The 17,543-nt window shown below is 42.4% G+C and overlaps 1 pseudogene; it reads left to right on the forward strand.

Annotated features, from left to right (window-relative positions):
* Positions 1–15,806: 15,806 nt before the first annotated feature.
* LOC110295838 overlaps positions 15,807–17,543 on the forward strand; it is a 4,730-nt pseudogene continuing 2,993 nt past the window's right edge.

The following is a 17,543-nucleotide window of genomic DNA, read 5'->3' on the forward strand; positions in this document are numbered from 1 at the left end:
GTCAATGGTAAGCCTCATATTATAGAAGAAAAGTTCAGGTGCACAAAGTGAGCCACCTTGCCCAGGGTCATGAATGCAGCAATTGACAGAGCTGAGAGGGAAACTGGGTAGTCTGGTCCTGAGAACACTCAGTACTTGTCCCTTCTGTTTCTCCTAATTGCATGCTCATAATAGGCAAATGGAAAGTAGAGGCCTTAAGCCAAAACCTATTTCACCAATGATACTGGGGTCCCAAGGCAGAAAAATGCAATGATATTCTATTTCCAACTACCCCATCCTCCTGAGCCAAGAATGTTACCCAGCAGAATAAGTAGAGGAGCAGAGGTAGCTCTTGCTTCTGTGGTATCTCCTCTAGGAGAGGAGGGTGTCTTTAGGAGCAAGCCTCTGTATTAGTGCACCTTCAAATTTTCCTTGTGTTTCAGTGAAAGTTTGGGAGAAAAGAAATTAAGCAAACCTAGAAGTGTTCACATGTGCCACCTTAACTGTTCAGACATGTGTTCCTTGACTGTGAGCCAAGTATATTCTGGTATATACTCCAGAAAATACCTCCCTGTGCTTCTTGAGTGTAGAGGGACACTATCCCACAGGCTTAAGTCTGACATTGAATAAAGAGAAAACAAGATTAACAATGAACATTGACATGCATTGTTCTCTGCTTTCTGACTGTGGATGTAATGTGACCAGCTGCCTCATTATCCCGCTGGCACAAATATACCTTCAAACTGTGGGCCAAAACAAACCAAGCTTAAGTGGCTTTTGTCAGGTTCCTTGTTGTTACAACAAGAAAAGTAACAAACTCAGCATTTAACTCAACAATAGGATTTATGGAATAAAAAACAAAACAAAACAACAACAACAACCAAAAAAAAACGTGTTCTAAAAATCTGAAGATCTAATAATAAGGTCTTACTTTTAATTCATTGCTTAAAAATACACCAAGCAGGGCATGGTGGCATGTACTGTCATTCCAGTACTAGGGAAGCTGAGGCAGGAAGATCATCTTGAGTTCAAGGTTAGCCTGGACTACATACACACTACCCTGTATATACACATACATACATACATATACACATACACACACACACACACACACACACACACATACACACTTTGAACTCTGGTCCAAATAAAACTCTTCTGAAACATTTCTGTTCCACATTCCAGGGCTTTACAAATATGAGGACTATATCACCACCTTCCAATGAGTCAGTAAATAAGCTGATGAGAACTTAAACAAAGACTCAAAGGAAAAGAGTGTTCTGTCTTGCTCTGAACACGTCCTGGGATCCATCACTCATCCATTGTATATAAAAAGTTTAATCAAAAGCAAGCATTTCTCCCATGGAAAATAAACATTAACTGGTTTCAGCTCATTCACTCTGAAAATAGAACTAACGTTTTTCTCATTCACCCTTTATAGCTGTCAAACTCTTTCATCAGATTGAAATCAGCCAATATAACATTTTTTTACATTTTTATTAGAGTTACAAGAAGAAAAAGAAGAGATGTGTTTAATAACTTCTACAGCTGTTCAGAATAAACAAATGTGTACAGTCTAATAGGTTTCAAAGATTTTATTCAGACTGTGCAACACTGTTGATTTCTTACAACAGCAGCAGTTCTTTTCAGGGATAAAGTGGACTTCAGGATTGGTATATGCTTGGCAAGCTGCACCACAGACCTACATCACCAGCCCTGGAGTCCAATTGGGAACTGAATTCAGCTACAGGTTTAAGATGCTGACTAGATTTCCTCATCACACTATAACTATATAGGGTACAGAGTTACCTTAAATATTAGGGTTTTTTTTCTGTTTAAAAAGACAAAACAAAACTGTAATATGTGCGTACATAATGACTTTTACTCTTGGAATTGTTTTTATGAGTATGAGTTACACATAGGAAAGTGTATACATTGTAAGTAGGTGTTCAGATACAATATAGCATTCAATACATTTTTTTCAACCCCCTCTGCAGCTCCATCTAGCTCTTGTGTAGTTATTCTCAGACTCCTGGCACAAGCAGGTATTGAGCTGCTTCAGTCAGTATAGATTATGTCTTAGTGTTCTAGAATTTCATACAGCGCATGTTGTTTGGGGTCTGGCTTCTGCTCAGCACCATATTTAGGCTTCATCCATGCTGCTGTGTGTGTGCCATTTGTAGCTTTCTCTTGCTGAGCTTGCCTTCATTGTAAGGCTATGCTGATTTATTTGTATGCTCACCTGTGTGTGGGTAGAGATTTGGGGTGTTCTGCTTCATATATAATGAATAAATCCTGTGTGTGTGTGCAACAGTGTGACATGTACATGTGTTTGTGTGTGTGCCTGTGAGTGTGAACACATCTATGTGTAAGTGCATGCACTAATATGCCTATCAATCTTTCTTATTCAAACATGATCAAGATGTCTCTATCCACTGGGTATTAGTTTCTGAATGTAGTATGAGGGAAGGGATTGAGAATTTTGTTTTCAAATGATCTGTTGTCAAATGCACCTTCTTCATCAGATAATTTTGGTATACCAATTGTTAAATCACTGCTCCTGAGCACTATAGGTCTGTCATGGGCCATAACTACCCTCATTTAGTTTTTGTGTAGTCACCTTTGAAATCACGCATATCAAGGGTTCCAGCTTTTTCTTTTCTTCAATTGTTTTCTTTCTTTCCTTTTCTTTTTAAAAAATTATTTGAGGTCTTTTGAGTTCCCCAATACATTTTTGTTTATTTTTTATTATTTGTGTCTGAATGTGGGTTTTTATGAGTGCAGCACCCATGGAGGCCAGGAAAGGGCACAGAACCCCAGGACTTGGAGTTACAGATGGTTGTGAGCCACCCAAGTGGGTACTAGGAACCAAACTTTGGTCCTCTACAAGACAACAAGTGTGCCATCTTTCAAGGCCCTTTTGTAAACAAGCATTTGTGCTAAGGTGGTGTCTGACCACCAGTCATCAATTTCTTAAGCTGTGAGTCACAATCCTTTAGGGCTCACATAAAACTGAATGTGGAGGTTACAAAGCTTTGGCAACAATGTGTTTCTAGTGTGTCCTGCACACTTGGGATTCATTGATGAGTTCTGAACACACCACACACTAAAAATAGACCCCAATGAAACCAGGAAAATGCTTCCCTTTTAGATTTGTTATATATCTCATTTGGTTAATCATAATTCCCACTCACCCCCACCCCCAAAATTATACTTCTGCACTGGCATTCTGGACTTGGGACCCAGAAACAAACCTCTAATGCTAACATCATCGAGGCAAAGACATCTTAGATTTCTCAGCCTATATAAATGAGTATTTATGGATCCTCAGAGTCTAAGGATCTGTAAAGCCAAGAAGCTAGGAGAGCAGGAGGTTAAAATCATAAGCATGAACCAGCCCTGCACTCCACAACCCTGAAGCATTCCTTTCAGAAAAGCCCAGAAGCCTCACTGGAAAAATACACATCGTCAAGTTTTTACTTTTCGGTAGGCAGACTTATAGATTTCCCATCAAGTCTTGACTTATGTAGACAAGTGGACTCTTTGACCATGGACCCCACCCCTCCCCCAATGCTCAACCTAGAAAGATTCTATTTGTTCCAAGCAAGAGTAGACTAGAGGAATTGGGTGTGGACTAAGGAACTGTTTCAATAAATTTGAGAGTCAGCTCACAGCTGCAAAGCAAAGTCCATGAATTTCTCTGTTCACTAATGAACCTTTGCTCAAGTGAATTCTTCCCTTTATACATCCTTACAAGATTTTATTGCTTTCATTTGAATTCCATGAGTTGCTCTTTCCTCGTCTTTTATAATAAAATGGGTATTTCAACTCTTGAGGGAGCACAGAGTAATGATGAAAGCATTTTTTATTGAATTTCCATGAATCTTATTAATAAACAAAATCTTGCATGGGGGGGAAGGCTCTATTAAACCATAAAATGTTTCCAATAAATGTCTTCAAATTTCATTTGCAGAGGACTCATGTTTAATTGAACAAATTAAACAAATCTAATCTTTAAAAAAAACAAAAATTTAATCAAATTCTTATTTTCAAAATCAATTTCTTTTCAAAGGTGAACATGCTGTTGGTTGTGTTAGCTCATCGTCAGGGCAAATGACAGGAAAAGACAGCTTAAACTGGTATCATATTCAACCAGAAACAGTCCCTGCTCTCAATCAGTGGTCCTGTTCCTGCCTCAGAGGACCCTGATGTAGTGGTTCTTAATAGCAGTCTTTTACAGTCTTCTTATGTTTTAATATGCCCTGCCACATTTTGAAACCACTATTGTCTCCAAACATGCTTCCAGAAAGATTTTTTAGGACCATAAATCCTTCTCATTAGCTTTTTGGTTAACAGCACTCACCCAGAGAATCCATAATAAATATCAAATGCCTTCCACAGTATTACTTACACTCTGGTTCTAACATGGTTTCTGTCTCCCTACATCTGCAGAAGTAGGGATCGCCCATGTACATCACTCCTTCATGGCACTTTAAAATTCTGTGAGTCTCAAGCTTTCCGACAGCACACAAAGTTTGCACATGCATGAGTGAACAATCATATGCCTTCCACTCCTTTGTTGATATTCTCTTGTTAACATGATATTTACAAGGATGTATGTGCACTTGTGGATGGGATCCTGAAAAGTCTGGTGAATGTACATATGCACTCATCATCAATAGCATGCCCTGCACACAATAATTCCTCAAAAAGCTGCTTGTTGATGGGAACTGGGTGCCCCCTACACATTCATTCCCTCTACACTTCCTAGAAATCAAACCAATCTATTAAGGCCAAACACTACCAACAGCGGGAGAAAGATGCATCTGGAAGTGGCAAGAGCTGCAGAGATGGGCTGAAACCTGTCCTTGCACTGTAATAAGAGAAAGCAAGGCTTAGAAGAGACAAGGCGCGGGTTGGGGGAGGGGAGCGGTCTGTTTAAAAACTGCAAAGGGGGACACAACATCTTTGCTGCTCCCTTTGTGTGAGGACATCCATATACCAGTTCTGCCCAACAACTCCACTTTAATTTCATCTCCATTTAAAATCCATTGAAAGTAGCCGCCTGCTCGCTCGGAGCCACCACGGTGCTAATGAGGTAGCACCATTAGTGCTAAAGCTCAGTCTAAAGTAATTACCTCCAGAGGCATTCCAGCTTCTCTGCTGCGATGCGGAAGTGGCGAGATGCTGGGAGTACTTCAGAAGGCTTTAAAGCAGATGGCTCTGCAAACCCCGTGCTTAGAAACGCCATCTCTACCAACAATTATTTCTGTTAGAGCCAGTTTCCTAGTTCCCAGAATTGTATTGATACTGCTGGAGACTCTGGGGGGATTTTCAACAAACATCAGTACCCCGCTGTGCTTAAAGCCCCTCCCAAATCTGTGCCTCCCGTTTTGTCCTCTCCCTGGCTTTGTTGTTGTTAATGGCCTCGTTCTTGCGGTTTGTAAACTGTTACACCCTAACTATCCCCTAGAAAAAGAATAAGGGGGAGCAAACCTAACTGATAGATTTATGGCATATAGAATCAGCATTAGAAGAAAAAAGTGGACTTTGATATTTGTAGAAAGTCGGGAACTGAGAGGGTAGATGATGCAGGTTTCCCTACTCCTTTTCTCCGGAGGTCAGCCCCGTTAGAGTGAGGCTTGTGAGGCTTCTGCAGTAGGGATGCTGTGAAAACCAGAGCAAGCACTCCTGCTAAATGCTCCAGCATATGCATCCGGTAAGCTTGGGTTGACTTGGGGAACCTTGGGATGTCAGCCATGTATATCAAATGGACTTGGGGTGCCTTGGGATGTTAGCCATGTATGTACCTTACTTACCCCAAGCCTAAAGTCCCCTCTGTAAGCAGCTCTGTAAACTCCTTCCTTGCTCTGACCTTGCCTGGGCCAACTTCAGTTTCAGAGTGTTGGCATTTCTCCTAGGCTCCACCCCAGTTACCTGGCAATAGCCAGGTATACTTGACTTACTATAAAAGGGGCTGCTTGCCACCTCCTCACTCTCTTGCTCTCTTCTCTTCTCCTCTTCCTCTTGCCCCTTACCCTCTTCTTCCTGTCTCTCCATTTCCAATCTCTCTCCACATGCTCATGGCAGGCCTCTCCTCCTCCTCCTCCTCTTCTTCCTCCTCTCTCTCTCTCTCTGTCTCCCTCAACTCCCCTCCCCATGCTCTAAATAAACTCTATTCTATACTATACCATCCTGTGGCTGGTACCTCAGGGGAAAGGGATGCCTCAGAATGGGCCTGCAGAGGCACCCACCACACACACCATACCTTGCCTCCACCTACCATATCCCCACCTTCTTTCTATCTTTTTATAAAACACAACAGTGATACTCTGAAGTATCCTGCCTCCTTCTAGAACAGGGTTTGCTTAGCCACCCTGGTGTAATTTGTTAGCAATTCCTTTCCTTGTTGTCCCCATACAAGTCTGGTATGGTTGCTCTGTAACCTGGTCTTGCTCTTCAGATGACCTTGAAATATCCCTTCTCCCTAAAAATAATAATAATAATCTTTCCTGCTGCAAGCCCCATGTCTCTGAGAAGCAGGAGTTTGATCCTTTTTCCTCTGCAGACCTGGAAACTTCCTGAGTGTTGGGATGATGTGGTATTTGCGGCTCTTTATCCATCTCTATAGCACTCGGGTCCATGCTGATTACTTACATTCGAAAGACACCCACGCAGCCTCAAATGACAGGTACTGAGGAAACACACTGATGTATTCACTCAGCAACATCCTTCTGAGGGGCTGCCACAAGACAGGCAGTAAGCTCAGCACAGTGGGGATACCAAGCCCCCAGTGGTTTTCGGTCCAGCCTCAGAGATATTTTCAAAGAGTAATGAAAGTTCCATGGAGAGAAGGAGTGTGGTGGGCTTCCCTGATAGACAGTTTCCTCACTTGGAGGCCAGAGCTTTCCAGCCAGAGCCATGGCACATTCCAAATGGCAGACTCTCTGTAAATTTTTATTTACCTGGTGATTTTTTTAAAGGAAAGACTTTCCTTGAAAATGCAGATCCACAAGAATCCTGCATAAATCTAGTGCATGCTTTTTTTCTCTGCTTGTTTTAGAGACAGATGTAAAAGGAGAAACTGAAAAGGGAAAGAAAAGATGCATTTAAGATGTTTAGAATGTTTGCAAGTAAAATCAGTATCTTAAGGCCAAGGTCAAAGCACAATGTGATTTTAACATTCTTATGACTCAAGTGAGGTGTGTCATCCTGTTAATGGGGAATAAAATATAGTGCTGTTTCTGCCAAGAGTTCATTCTTCCAAGCGAGGCCTAGAACAAAGAGGAAAACCAGCAGAAAGGCAGCTGAACAGGTACAAAGCTGCAGAGGATGAGAAGACAGCACTGTTGCTTGCTTTTTGCATAACAAAAGTATCAAATTTTATTAAATCTATTAAAAAATGCAGGTGTGAAGTTTTATATCCAGAGACAAGGTCAGGGCTCTGAGAAACCCTGTCATAGAGTGGGCTGAGGATGAATGACCATAAAGCAAAACTGCCTGGACAAATGTGCCTGGTCTTCTCCAGCCCAAGCAAGATGAGGTCTGAGCCTTTATCTTTTAGCCCCTCTTCAGTTCTGTGAGATGGGAGAAAGAACAGTATTAGTGATGCCATGGGATTGTGTTAACATTAAATAAGATAATCTGTGTAAAACATTTAGAATAATGTTTGGCACATTATGAAAAAAAAGTACAGCAAGCTGAGCTAAAAAGTAGAGGTGCTTGCTGCTAAGCGGGCTGAACTGAGTTTGTCACATCCGTGTGTGTGTGTGTGTGTGTGTGTGTGTCACACACAAAGACAGACAGCACACACACACACAAAGCACACATAGGTACATACACACAAACACAGATGCACACACACATACAAACACAGACACATACAGAGACAAATAGACACATATGCAGACACATAGACAGACAGACACACAGTCAGACACAGTCACAGACACACAAAGACAGACACATACACAGATATAAACATAGACACAAACACAGACACACACACAGACAGCACACACAGAGACTAATACACACAAACACACACACATATAGGCAGTGTGCTCACATATACACACACATACACAAACAAATATTTTTTAAAAACTATAAGAAAAAATCAAGGAGAAAATATGTGTATAGCAAAAAGACTTAAATACAAATGGAATTGTGTTTCCATGCATAGTGTCCATCTTTTGAATTAGAAATATATTAGATGCAAATTGTGAGATTTGCACAGATGTCCAAAAGAAAAGCAACATAGGAAAGAGATCAAACCACTCATACTCTGGACTGAGGCTGTTTGTCCATCTTCTTTTTCAGGCATGAGGGTGACATCCCTACATTCTTCTACCTGCTTCCCCAACTTTTCATTAATTTAAAACCAAGTGCAGACTGTGATCTCAGTCTCTAAAGTGTTGTACACATGAGGACCTGAGTTCAGCCACCAGAACCCATATTTTTAAAAAGTCAGACATAGTGATACACATGAATAATCCCAGCACTGGGGAGGTGGAGACAGGATGATTCTTAGAGCCCACTGGCTAGCTTGCTTAGCCCAGTTGGTATACATCAGGTTAAGTAGAAGACCCTGTCTCAAAAACAAGGTGGACAGCACCTGCGGGATGTCTTCTGGCTTCTACCTGCACCTGCACCTACATGCGTATGAACATATACACAACAACACACAAAAAGAACAACTTAATGTTTATTATGTTGACCTATAAGATGGGATCCTATGATATGTAGTATAATATGCATAGAATACAAAGAAAGGCAAAGACTACTACTTAAATGCCTCAGTCTCCTCTGAAAATGTATGCAAAAAAAAAAAAAAAGCTATTCACAGAAGCAGAAGACACTCCTGGCAGAGGCACGCTATCTTGAACAAGTACAAAGTGGCTCATTTGCTCAGAAAAGGATCATCCGCCTGATGGTTATTCTATTCAAAAGAGATTGTTGTGGCAACATGGCAGGCATTACCCTGGTTCCAGTGCTGGAACACACTGACACAGACAGACTTTAGAGTCAATTTCTGTTCTCTTGATTCAATCAGCAACTGTCACAGAGGTAAGGTTCCCAGACTGGCTTCTCCAAACCCAGCCTGTCCCACCTTGCTGCATCTGCAGGCATGGGCACAGTGGGTCCTTGCAAGCCACTTGGCACTTGGAAACACTCCCCGTTGCTTGCCAATTAATCTAAAGCTGCTCTTTCTCTAAGGCTGAGGCCATGAAAACAGTAGTTGCCAAGTCTCCGAAGACGAAAGGATACCCAACCTAGTGTTTGTCACCAACCTGGACTTCAAATGTCCTTGGTATATCTCAGCTGAACCCATAAAAGATTATTGTCAGAGCAGGAGACATAAAAGCTAAGTAGTCTACAAAGAAAGTGTTCACCTGGGAACTACGTTTGTAGGTTGCTTTTGGGGATGATAGAGTAAAAACAGTAAGCAGATTTCAGTTTTCAGTTCAGACTGTGGCTTTCCAAACTCCTCAGATCCACTGAGGTATTTTTGATTGTCCTGTGAATTCTAATGCCAAATTTTAAATGCACTGTCCGAGGACATTGGTAAGTGGCTGCTTTGGGTTCTTGTTGTTGTTTTCTTAACTGAAGCTAAAGCCTGTCTATGACAGTAAATTTATCTTGGAGTGGCAGAGAGTGGGGGGAAGGGCTAAAATGTCACTATGTGGGAAACAGATATGTGGGGTCCAGGGCAAAGGGGTAGAGGGCTGCCCTGCAGCTTGGGCTCCTGAATGTACTCAGAGACGTGAAATTCCAAAGCCACTCTATAAAATGTGCTATCTATGGGGCTCTTCTGGGATCCTCTGAAATTTGTCACAGCCTTCACTGAAAATAGAACACAAAACAAGACAAAAAGCTACACGGGCAAGAATCCTAAAAACAAAGTCATCATTCATTTTACAACATCAGGGAACAAGGGAGAATTTCATGTCATAGGTAAAGACTCATTTTTATATAGAAGTGTTGGACAGGTTGATCTCTAGAGTCAAAATTTAGCCCACAGTTCATGTTCAACCATGATAACATTTGTTCCCAGCCATGTCTGCTCCGATTTGTTAGTAGACTCGCTGTACGTGTGAGCAGGAATAGAGAGGTCGGGGTGGCAGATTCTGGCATGGTGACAGGGACCACACGGACAGCTCTCTAGAGGATGCCCATGGACTCACTAAGACAGGATGTCGGTGTTTGATCAATCTAAGAAAGCCAACAGTCCATGAACCTTACTGTTTCTTTCTTAGAAGCTATTTCTACCACTTTATAGAAGAAAGGTCAATTTTTCCCTCTTCTAGAATATCACAAAGAACCACCATCTTATAGGGCAAAAACCTCCTGAGGTGCCATGCAGACAGATAATCCATATATCCGTGTGCTTCAAAGGAAAGTGACCACAAGGACATCAGGTCTTTGCTGTCAATAAAATAAGTCAGGTAATCCAGAGAAGGGGTACAGAAATGAATGTGTAAAACTGTAAAGTGATTAATTAGTATCTAAATCAAATTAAGTGACCTTCTGATGCATTAACTGGGGAACTCTTACTCCAGCCCCATAATATATATATAACACTGAGAGATACACACAAGTGCACATACACTGTGTGGCTTAAAATAAAAAGCTGTGTTTGTGTGTGGTGTGAGTGTATGTGTGTGTTTTGTGTGTGTGTGTAGTGTGAGTGTGTGTGGTGTGAGTGTATATGTGCTTGTGTGTATGTGGTGTGAATGTGTGTATATGGTGTGAGTGTATGTGTGTTTGTGTGTGGTGTGTGTAGTTTGTGGTGTATGTGTGTGAGGTGTGATTATATGTGTAGTTTGTGGTGTACATGTATGTGTGTGTTATGAGTGTATGTGTGTTTGTGTGTGTATGGTATGTGTGTGTGGTGTGTGAGTGTATGTGTGTTTGTATGTGTGTGGTGTGAGTGTATGTATTTTTGTGTGTGTGTGTGATATGTATGTGTGGTGTGAGTATATATGTGTTTGTGTGTGGTGTGAGTGTATGTGTGTTTGTGTGTGTGTGTGGTGTGAGTGTATATGTGTTTGGGGGTGGTGTGTGTAGTATGTGGGGTGTGTGTGTGTGTGTGGTGTGAGTATGTGTGTGTTGTGTGTGTGGTATGATTGTGTGTGTGTGTGTGTATTGTTTCTAGAAACTGATGATTCACAACAAAATGTTACTGTCCATGTATAAGCATCTACATGAGAATAAGAGCAAACATGGTGCTTGCTATGGGTCTTAACTCCAGTACATATTTTAACTCACAAAATTCTCTTAAGAGAAGTGGAGAAATGGCTCAGCAGTTCAGAGAGCTTACTGCTTTTACAGGGGACCCAAGTTCAGTTTTCAGCATCCACATCAAAAAGTTCACAACTGCCTGGAACTCCAGCTGCAGGAGGACCTGATATCTCTGGCTTCCTTGGGCCCCACAGTCATGTGCACATACTGAACACAGACAAACATATACACAACTGAAGATAAAATACATTTTAAAACATATGATTCTAGGAGCTAAACTGTAAGAGCTCCTAGAATAGCCCACTATTCTTAGGGTAATGGATACACAGAGAGACGTTAAGAAGATCGCTCAAGATGATATAGCTGGGCAAACTTGGGTTTTGCATCTAGACAGACTGACCATAGAGTCTGTATTTTCAGTCATATTTCCATTGCATTTATCTTATCATACATATTTAGTTGGAGTTTATTACCAAAACCCAAAAATATGTTAACATTACTGTCTTGTTATTATAGATTAAAATTTGATCATGTCCATATACATTTGCCTTGTAAAGAAATATGATCTCAATAAAAATTTTCATTCTGTATGGGTGCTGTGGAATGTGCTTATAACCCCAGCTACTGGGAAGACTAAGTAAGGCAGAAGGATTGGTACTTTTATTAGAAAGATATAAGAGAGTGTCTCTCTGTCTCTCTCTCTCCTTCCCCATCTCACCCCAGTGTGTGTGTGTGTGTGTGTGTGTGTGTGTGTGTGTGTGTGTGTGTATTAAAGACACAAGGAGAAGTTAGTCATCTTCAAACCTTAAGGAAAGGGCTCACCAGAACCTGGCCACACTGATATCCTACACTTAGACTCTAGAATTGTGAGGAATAGATTCCTGTGACTCAAGCCACCCACTCCATGGTATTTTGTTATGACAGCCTGAGGTGATGGCCTAATATAGTCATTGCAAGAACCAAATGAGATGCACAAGTAAAATGCTAATTGTCTTGGCACTAAATAGTAGATGCCAGCTGCCATTGCTAAGCATGAACAACGGTGTTCATATGAACCCATGGCTTAAAAATCAAAGAAGTAACATTTCTCTGTAAAATGGATGTTCTACTGTTTTGTTAGCATTTGCATTTGGTTAATCTTGACAAATAGAATTAACTTTACAATATTAAGGTTTTAGGTCTGTGGAAATAGTCTCATCAGTAAAGTGCTTTCTTTTCTAGTGCAAGGATTTAATTTGGGTTCCCAGAACCCACATAAAATAAAAAGACTGTACTGTGGCATGCACCTGAAATCCCAGTGCTTGGGGAAGAGACAGATAGATCCCTAGAGCTTGCTGGTGAGCCAGCCTAACCTAATGAGAAAGCTCAGGGTGAATGGGAGACCCTGTCTCGAAAATAAGGTGGTAGCATTCTGGAGGAATGACATCCAGTTTGTTTTCTGGCCTCCACATGCACACACATGAGCATGCACTAGCATGTACATGTGTACCAATATACACATGGACACATACATACATATACACCCAAAAATTTTTATTAGATTTAAGTTTTTAATAAGAAAAGAAAAAATCTCACAATACAAAATAAATACAAACGCAATGGGATATATATCTCATTCCTAAAAAAAAAATCACTGTGAAGAAATCACATATAAATTCTCAAGATTGGTGACTTTTTGACATATTGAACCATGAGTCAAAGCATGCAGAATTCATGAAAGGCAGAGCAAAGGTGATCTTGAAACAACTTGTAATATTTCAGAGCATGTCTTTTGGGACTGACTCTGGAGCAAGCAACTAGCCTACTTAGTCACTAAAATGAGAAGTTCCCCCAGGTGCTCATGTTTACTTCAAAAGCCCTAGACATCTATCACAAAAGCATCAGGGATTCTAACAGCCCTGAACCTGAAAAAGATTGAATCATGTACCTGGTACCACACATGTGTGCACAAGCATGTGGAGGCCAGAGGACAACCACACATGTTGTTCCTCAGAAAATGTCTGCCTTGTTTCTTGAGACATGGTCTCTCATATCTTGGAACTTAACAAGCTGGCCAGTGAGTCCCTGACTACCTCTGGGATTACAACTGTGCCCCAGTTGGGTCCCAGGGATTGAACTCAGTTCCTCATGCTTACAAGACAAGCACTTTACTGACTCAGACATTCTTCCAGGAATTTGTTAAAATGGCAATTACATTACATTAGCCTGTTTAAGCTGCCACAACAAAGCACCAGTAGGCACAGAAGAGGCAGTTTAACAATAGAAAGTCATGTTTCCATAGTCAGAAGCTTGAAAGCCAAGGTCCTTGTAGAATTAAATTCTTGTGAGTGCCTCTCCTTGACTTTCTGGTGGTCATCTCCTTATGTCCTCATTCCCTGTTTCCAAATCCCCTCTGCATATAAAGAGATCAGTCACACTGGTTAAGGACCCACTCTACTGAGACCAGCCCCACTGGGTAAGGACCACTCTACTGGCTTCATTTTAGTTTAATAACCTCTTTATAGAGACTGTCTCCTTTTGTACCAGTGGTGTAGGCACTAGTAAAATGCTCAGGACCCTATAAATAACCTCGCATGCATGCTCCTGTAAATGAAGCTCATTACGGAAGAAAGAGGAGGAGGGTGATGGAGAAGGGAAGGGGAGGAGGAGGAGGAGGAGGAGTAGGAGGAGGAGGAGGAAGACAATGGTAACAAAATCTGGAAAGAGAAATGGATCAGTTAAAGTATTTATTGGATAGGAGAGGATAAGGAAGAGTGACTATAACCAAAATGCATTATATACATATATGAAAGTATCACAATAAAATCCATTTTATATCACTGTACTGGCTGGTTTTATGTGTCAACTTGACACAGGCTGGGGTTATCACAGAGAAAGGAGCTTCAGTTGGGGAAGTACCTCCATGAGATCTAGCTGTGGGACATTTTCTCAATTAGTGATCAAGGGGGAAAGGCCCCTGTGGGTGGGACCATCTCTGGGCTGGCAGTCTTGGGTTCTATAAGAGAGCAGGCTGAGCAAGCCAGGGGAAGCAAGCCAGTAAGGAACATCCCTCCATGGCCTCTGCATCAGCTCCTGCTTCCTAACCTGCTTGAGTTCCAGTCCTGAATTCCTTGGTGATGAACAGCAGTATGGAATTGTAAGCTGAATAAACCCTTTCCTCTCCAACTTGTTTCTTGGTCATGATGTTTGTGCAGGAATAGAAACCCTGACTAAGACAATCACTAACGTGTAGGAATAAATAAGGATAAAAAAAGCTGTCTCCAAACATAGACCTTTTCTGAGGTTGTGTTTCAGTCACAATTTCAGGCCATAGGAATGACCCAGAGATAAGGATAGAAAAGAGCAAATGACTGGGAATGCACATTTTACAAAATAGGGGTAAAGTTTCCCAACAACAGGGATTGGTGGCAGAGAGGGGGCAAGTCACCAGGGCTCTTCCCAACACCCTGATGGACACACCATGTCTAGGCACAAGCAGGCAAAGCCACAGTACATCAATTTGGAGGGAGGTTAGGGTGAGCAACCACAGAAAACCAGGTACTCAAGGAACTCCCCAGGGAATGCTGATGAAGTGACAGAGGACATAGCCATAGTTAAGTGGCCGGCAGGAGACTCACATCTGAGAAAAGTGCTGTGCTGTCTTGAGTCCGTCTGAGTTCATGGAAAACAAGAAAAGTTGTAATGAGCACTCTCCTGTCCTCATCATGAATGTCAGTGAGAAGCCTTCAGACAATTCTTCATTGTCTGAAGAACCAGCCTGAGCCACCAGCCAGCCAGCCAGCCAGCCAGCCAGCCAGCCAGCCAGCCAGCCAAAGCAGCAAGGACAGCCATCAGGAGACAGTAGGGGCTCAGGGGTCTTGAAGGAAAAGCTGAGCACGGAGTTCATCCTTTGCTTAAAGACTGAGGCTTCCCTGACAGCCACACCTCAGTAAATAAGCTACTTACCCAAAGACAAAGTAGCCAAAACTAATGTGATCTCTAGAGGCACTCTGTGGTACCAATGTGGCAGTGAACCAGCAGAGCATAGATGCCCTGGCAGCACCTGTGTGGATGTCCACAGCATCCCATGGGTCTGGAAGCAGATCCTGTGTCTGCAGCTGCAGCAGCAGCAGCAGCAGCAGCAGCAGCAGCAGCAGCACCTCTAAATGATCCAGCTCATATAACAAATCCCACTCCTGGTGAACATGCACGCACACCACTTTAGAGTGGTTGGTGAGACTCTGATGACTTAAATAGTGCTCTGCTGCCTATTCCAGCAGACACTTGCGGCAGTGGCTCTACTCAGCTAGAAAGGCTCAAGCCTAGTCTGTCTCTAGATGCCTTGAAATAAGCCAGGCTAAGTCAGCCAATGTCCCCTTCAAGCCAGCTCGCTGTGCTTGGGGCCTACACCCTTCACCTTGAAGCCTTATGGGGCTTGGATTCTCCCCAACTTCATGTGTGGTCTCTCAAGCACCCTGCTACCTCAAACCCTGAGCTCTGTACTTCTTTGGAATCCTCTGTTCCTCTGTGGCACTGACCCATCCAAGAAGAGAAAAGGGAAGCCTCAAACATCTCTGCCTCCATGTTGGATGTCAAGGCCAAGGATGGGTTCATCCTCTACAAGCAAGAGTATCAAACAAACCTCTCCTGGACATGTAACAGCTCATGCCACCTATGTCAAAGTTGAAGTTTATGGCACCTTTGTGGGATCCACCACCATGACCCCAGGCGTGACACCTTTGCTAGAAGTACAGCCATGTCTACATGCCATCGCTGCACAGGGTATGAAAAGAATTCATCTGCCAGGGTCGTTCCAACCTACACGTAGACACATACTAGAGAAAAGCCTTTGCAATATGCAGTGGAACCTTCACTGCTGGGTGAACAATAACTCCATCTGCCAGGGCAGGAAGTTGGTCATAGAGAATATCACGGCTGCACTGGGTGCGAAGAGAAAGAGAATATTCCTTAAATGCTTCCCAAGGAACTCCTGTCCCCGTGGTGGGCTGGACTCTGCCTCATGGAACCAGTCCATCAATGATCTCAATGGCAATCTCACCAAGGACAATTCTGTGATCCAAAGTAGAGGCATCCCCACCCTGCCTGTATCGCTGGGGGACAGCTTTGTGGTAAGCAATGCCACATTTTCCAAGCTAGATGGCACGTGAACCAGAATGTGGAAAAGCCAAGTGTTCCCCACTGGGTGGCCGAACACCGCTCCCTCACTTCCTGGAAGAAAACAAGATTTCCGTCAGCCAAGGAGGAAGAGAGATGAGTAAGATTCCAGAACTTCTGCTTTATGTTTTAGTTTTCCAGTTTTTCTTAATCCCTCTCCTGTGTTTTCTCTTCCTGATATGCAAATGGTGTTTCTTGGGGTCCTACAGTCACAATTGTTGCTATGCTGCTTCCCCAAAAAAGAAAACACAAAGGAGGAAAATTGAAGGAAAAAAAAAAGCCAGAACAGACAAGTTCTTTTGTTTGGTTGGTTGGTTTTGTTGTTTTGTTTTGTTTTGTTTTGTTTTGTTTTGTTTTGTTTTGTTTGAATTTTGAAAAGAAACAGGATTTGAAAAACAGCTTTGTTACTTAGAAAAAGCTATAGCTGTTCCCAAAGTCTGTCAACTGTTTCAGAGTGAAGTGGTTGGGACTCTTGGACCACAGTAGAAAAGGCAATACTTACCAGAATGGGGGGCTGGGTTGTGGACGTGCTGTATACTTCCATGGTCACTTCATGTGGGTAAATGGACATCTGTGTACACAGAACCAGTTTATGCACTGTATTCACCTTCTGGTTTTCTTTGGTTGGTTGGTTTAGGTTTAATGTGTTTTAACATGATTTTTTTTTTTTAAGGAAAGAAAACGAAACCTCAGAAACTAAGGTGTTCCAATTAGCCCAGTTCCTTCAACCTTAGAGCCTTTGGTAGGATGGCCTCCACAAATGAACCCTGCTCCCTACGGAGCCCAGGGCTTATCCTGCTGCTTCCCACATTTCCCACAAACCCTACAGTGGCAGGCATCAGAATGCCCATTTCATATGGCTCTTCAGTGCCTGCTGCATGGAAGAACTCCATGTTCCTTCTTAGAGAGAGACTTCCAAATGGGCCAACTTCCCATCACAGCTCCATGTCATCTTTCTGCTGTTGTTATTGTTTCAATTTCCTTATCCCAAGTCCTGGAGATTTACATACACACACACACACAAACAGAGAGAGAGAGAAATAGAGAGAGGGGGGAGAGAGAGGGGAGAGAGAGGGCAGAGAGAGAGAGAGAGAGAGAGAGAGAGAGAGAGAGAGAGAGAGAGAGAGAGGCTTAAACAATTTTAAAGGCTGAGAAATTCCATGCCC

This window comes from Mus caroli, chromosome 6, assembly GCF_900094665.2.
Source record: "Mus caroli chromosome 6, CAROLI_EIJ_v1.1, whole genome shotgun sequence".
Taxonomy (NCBI): Eukaryota; Metazoa; Chordata; class Mammalia; order Rodentia; family Muridae; genus Mus; species Mus caroli.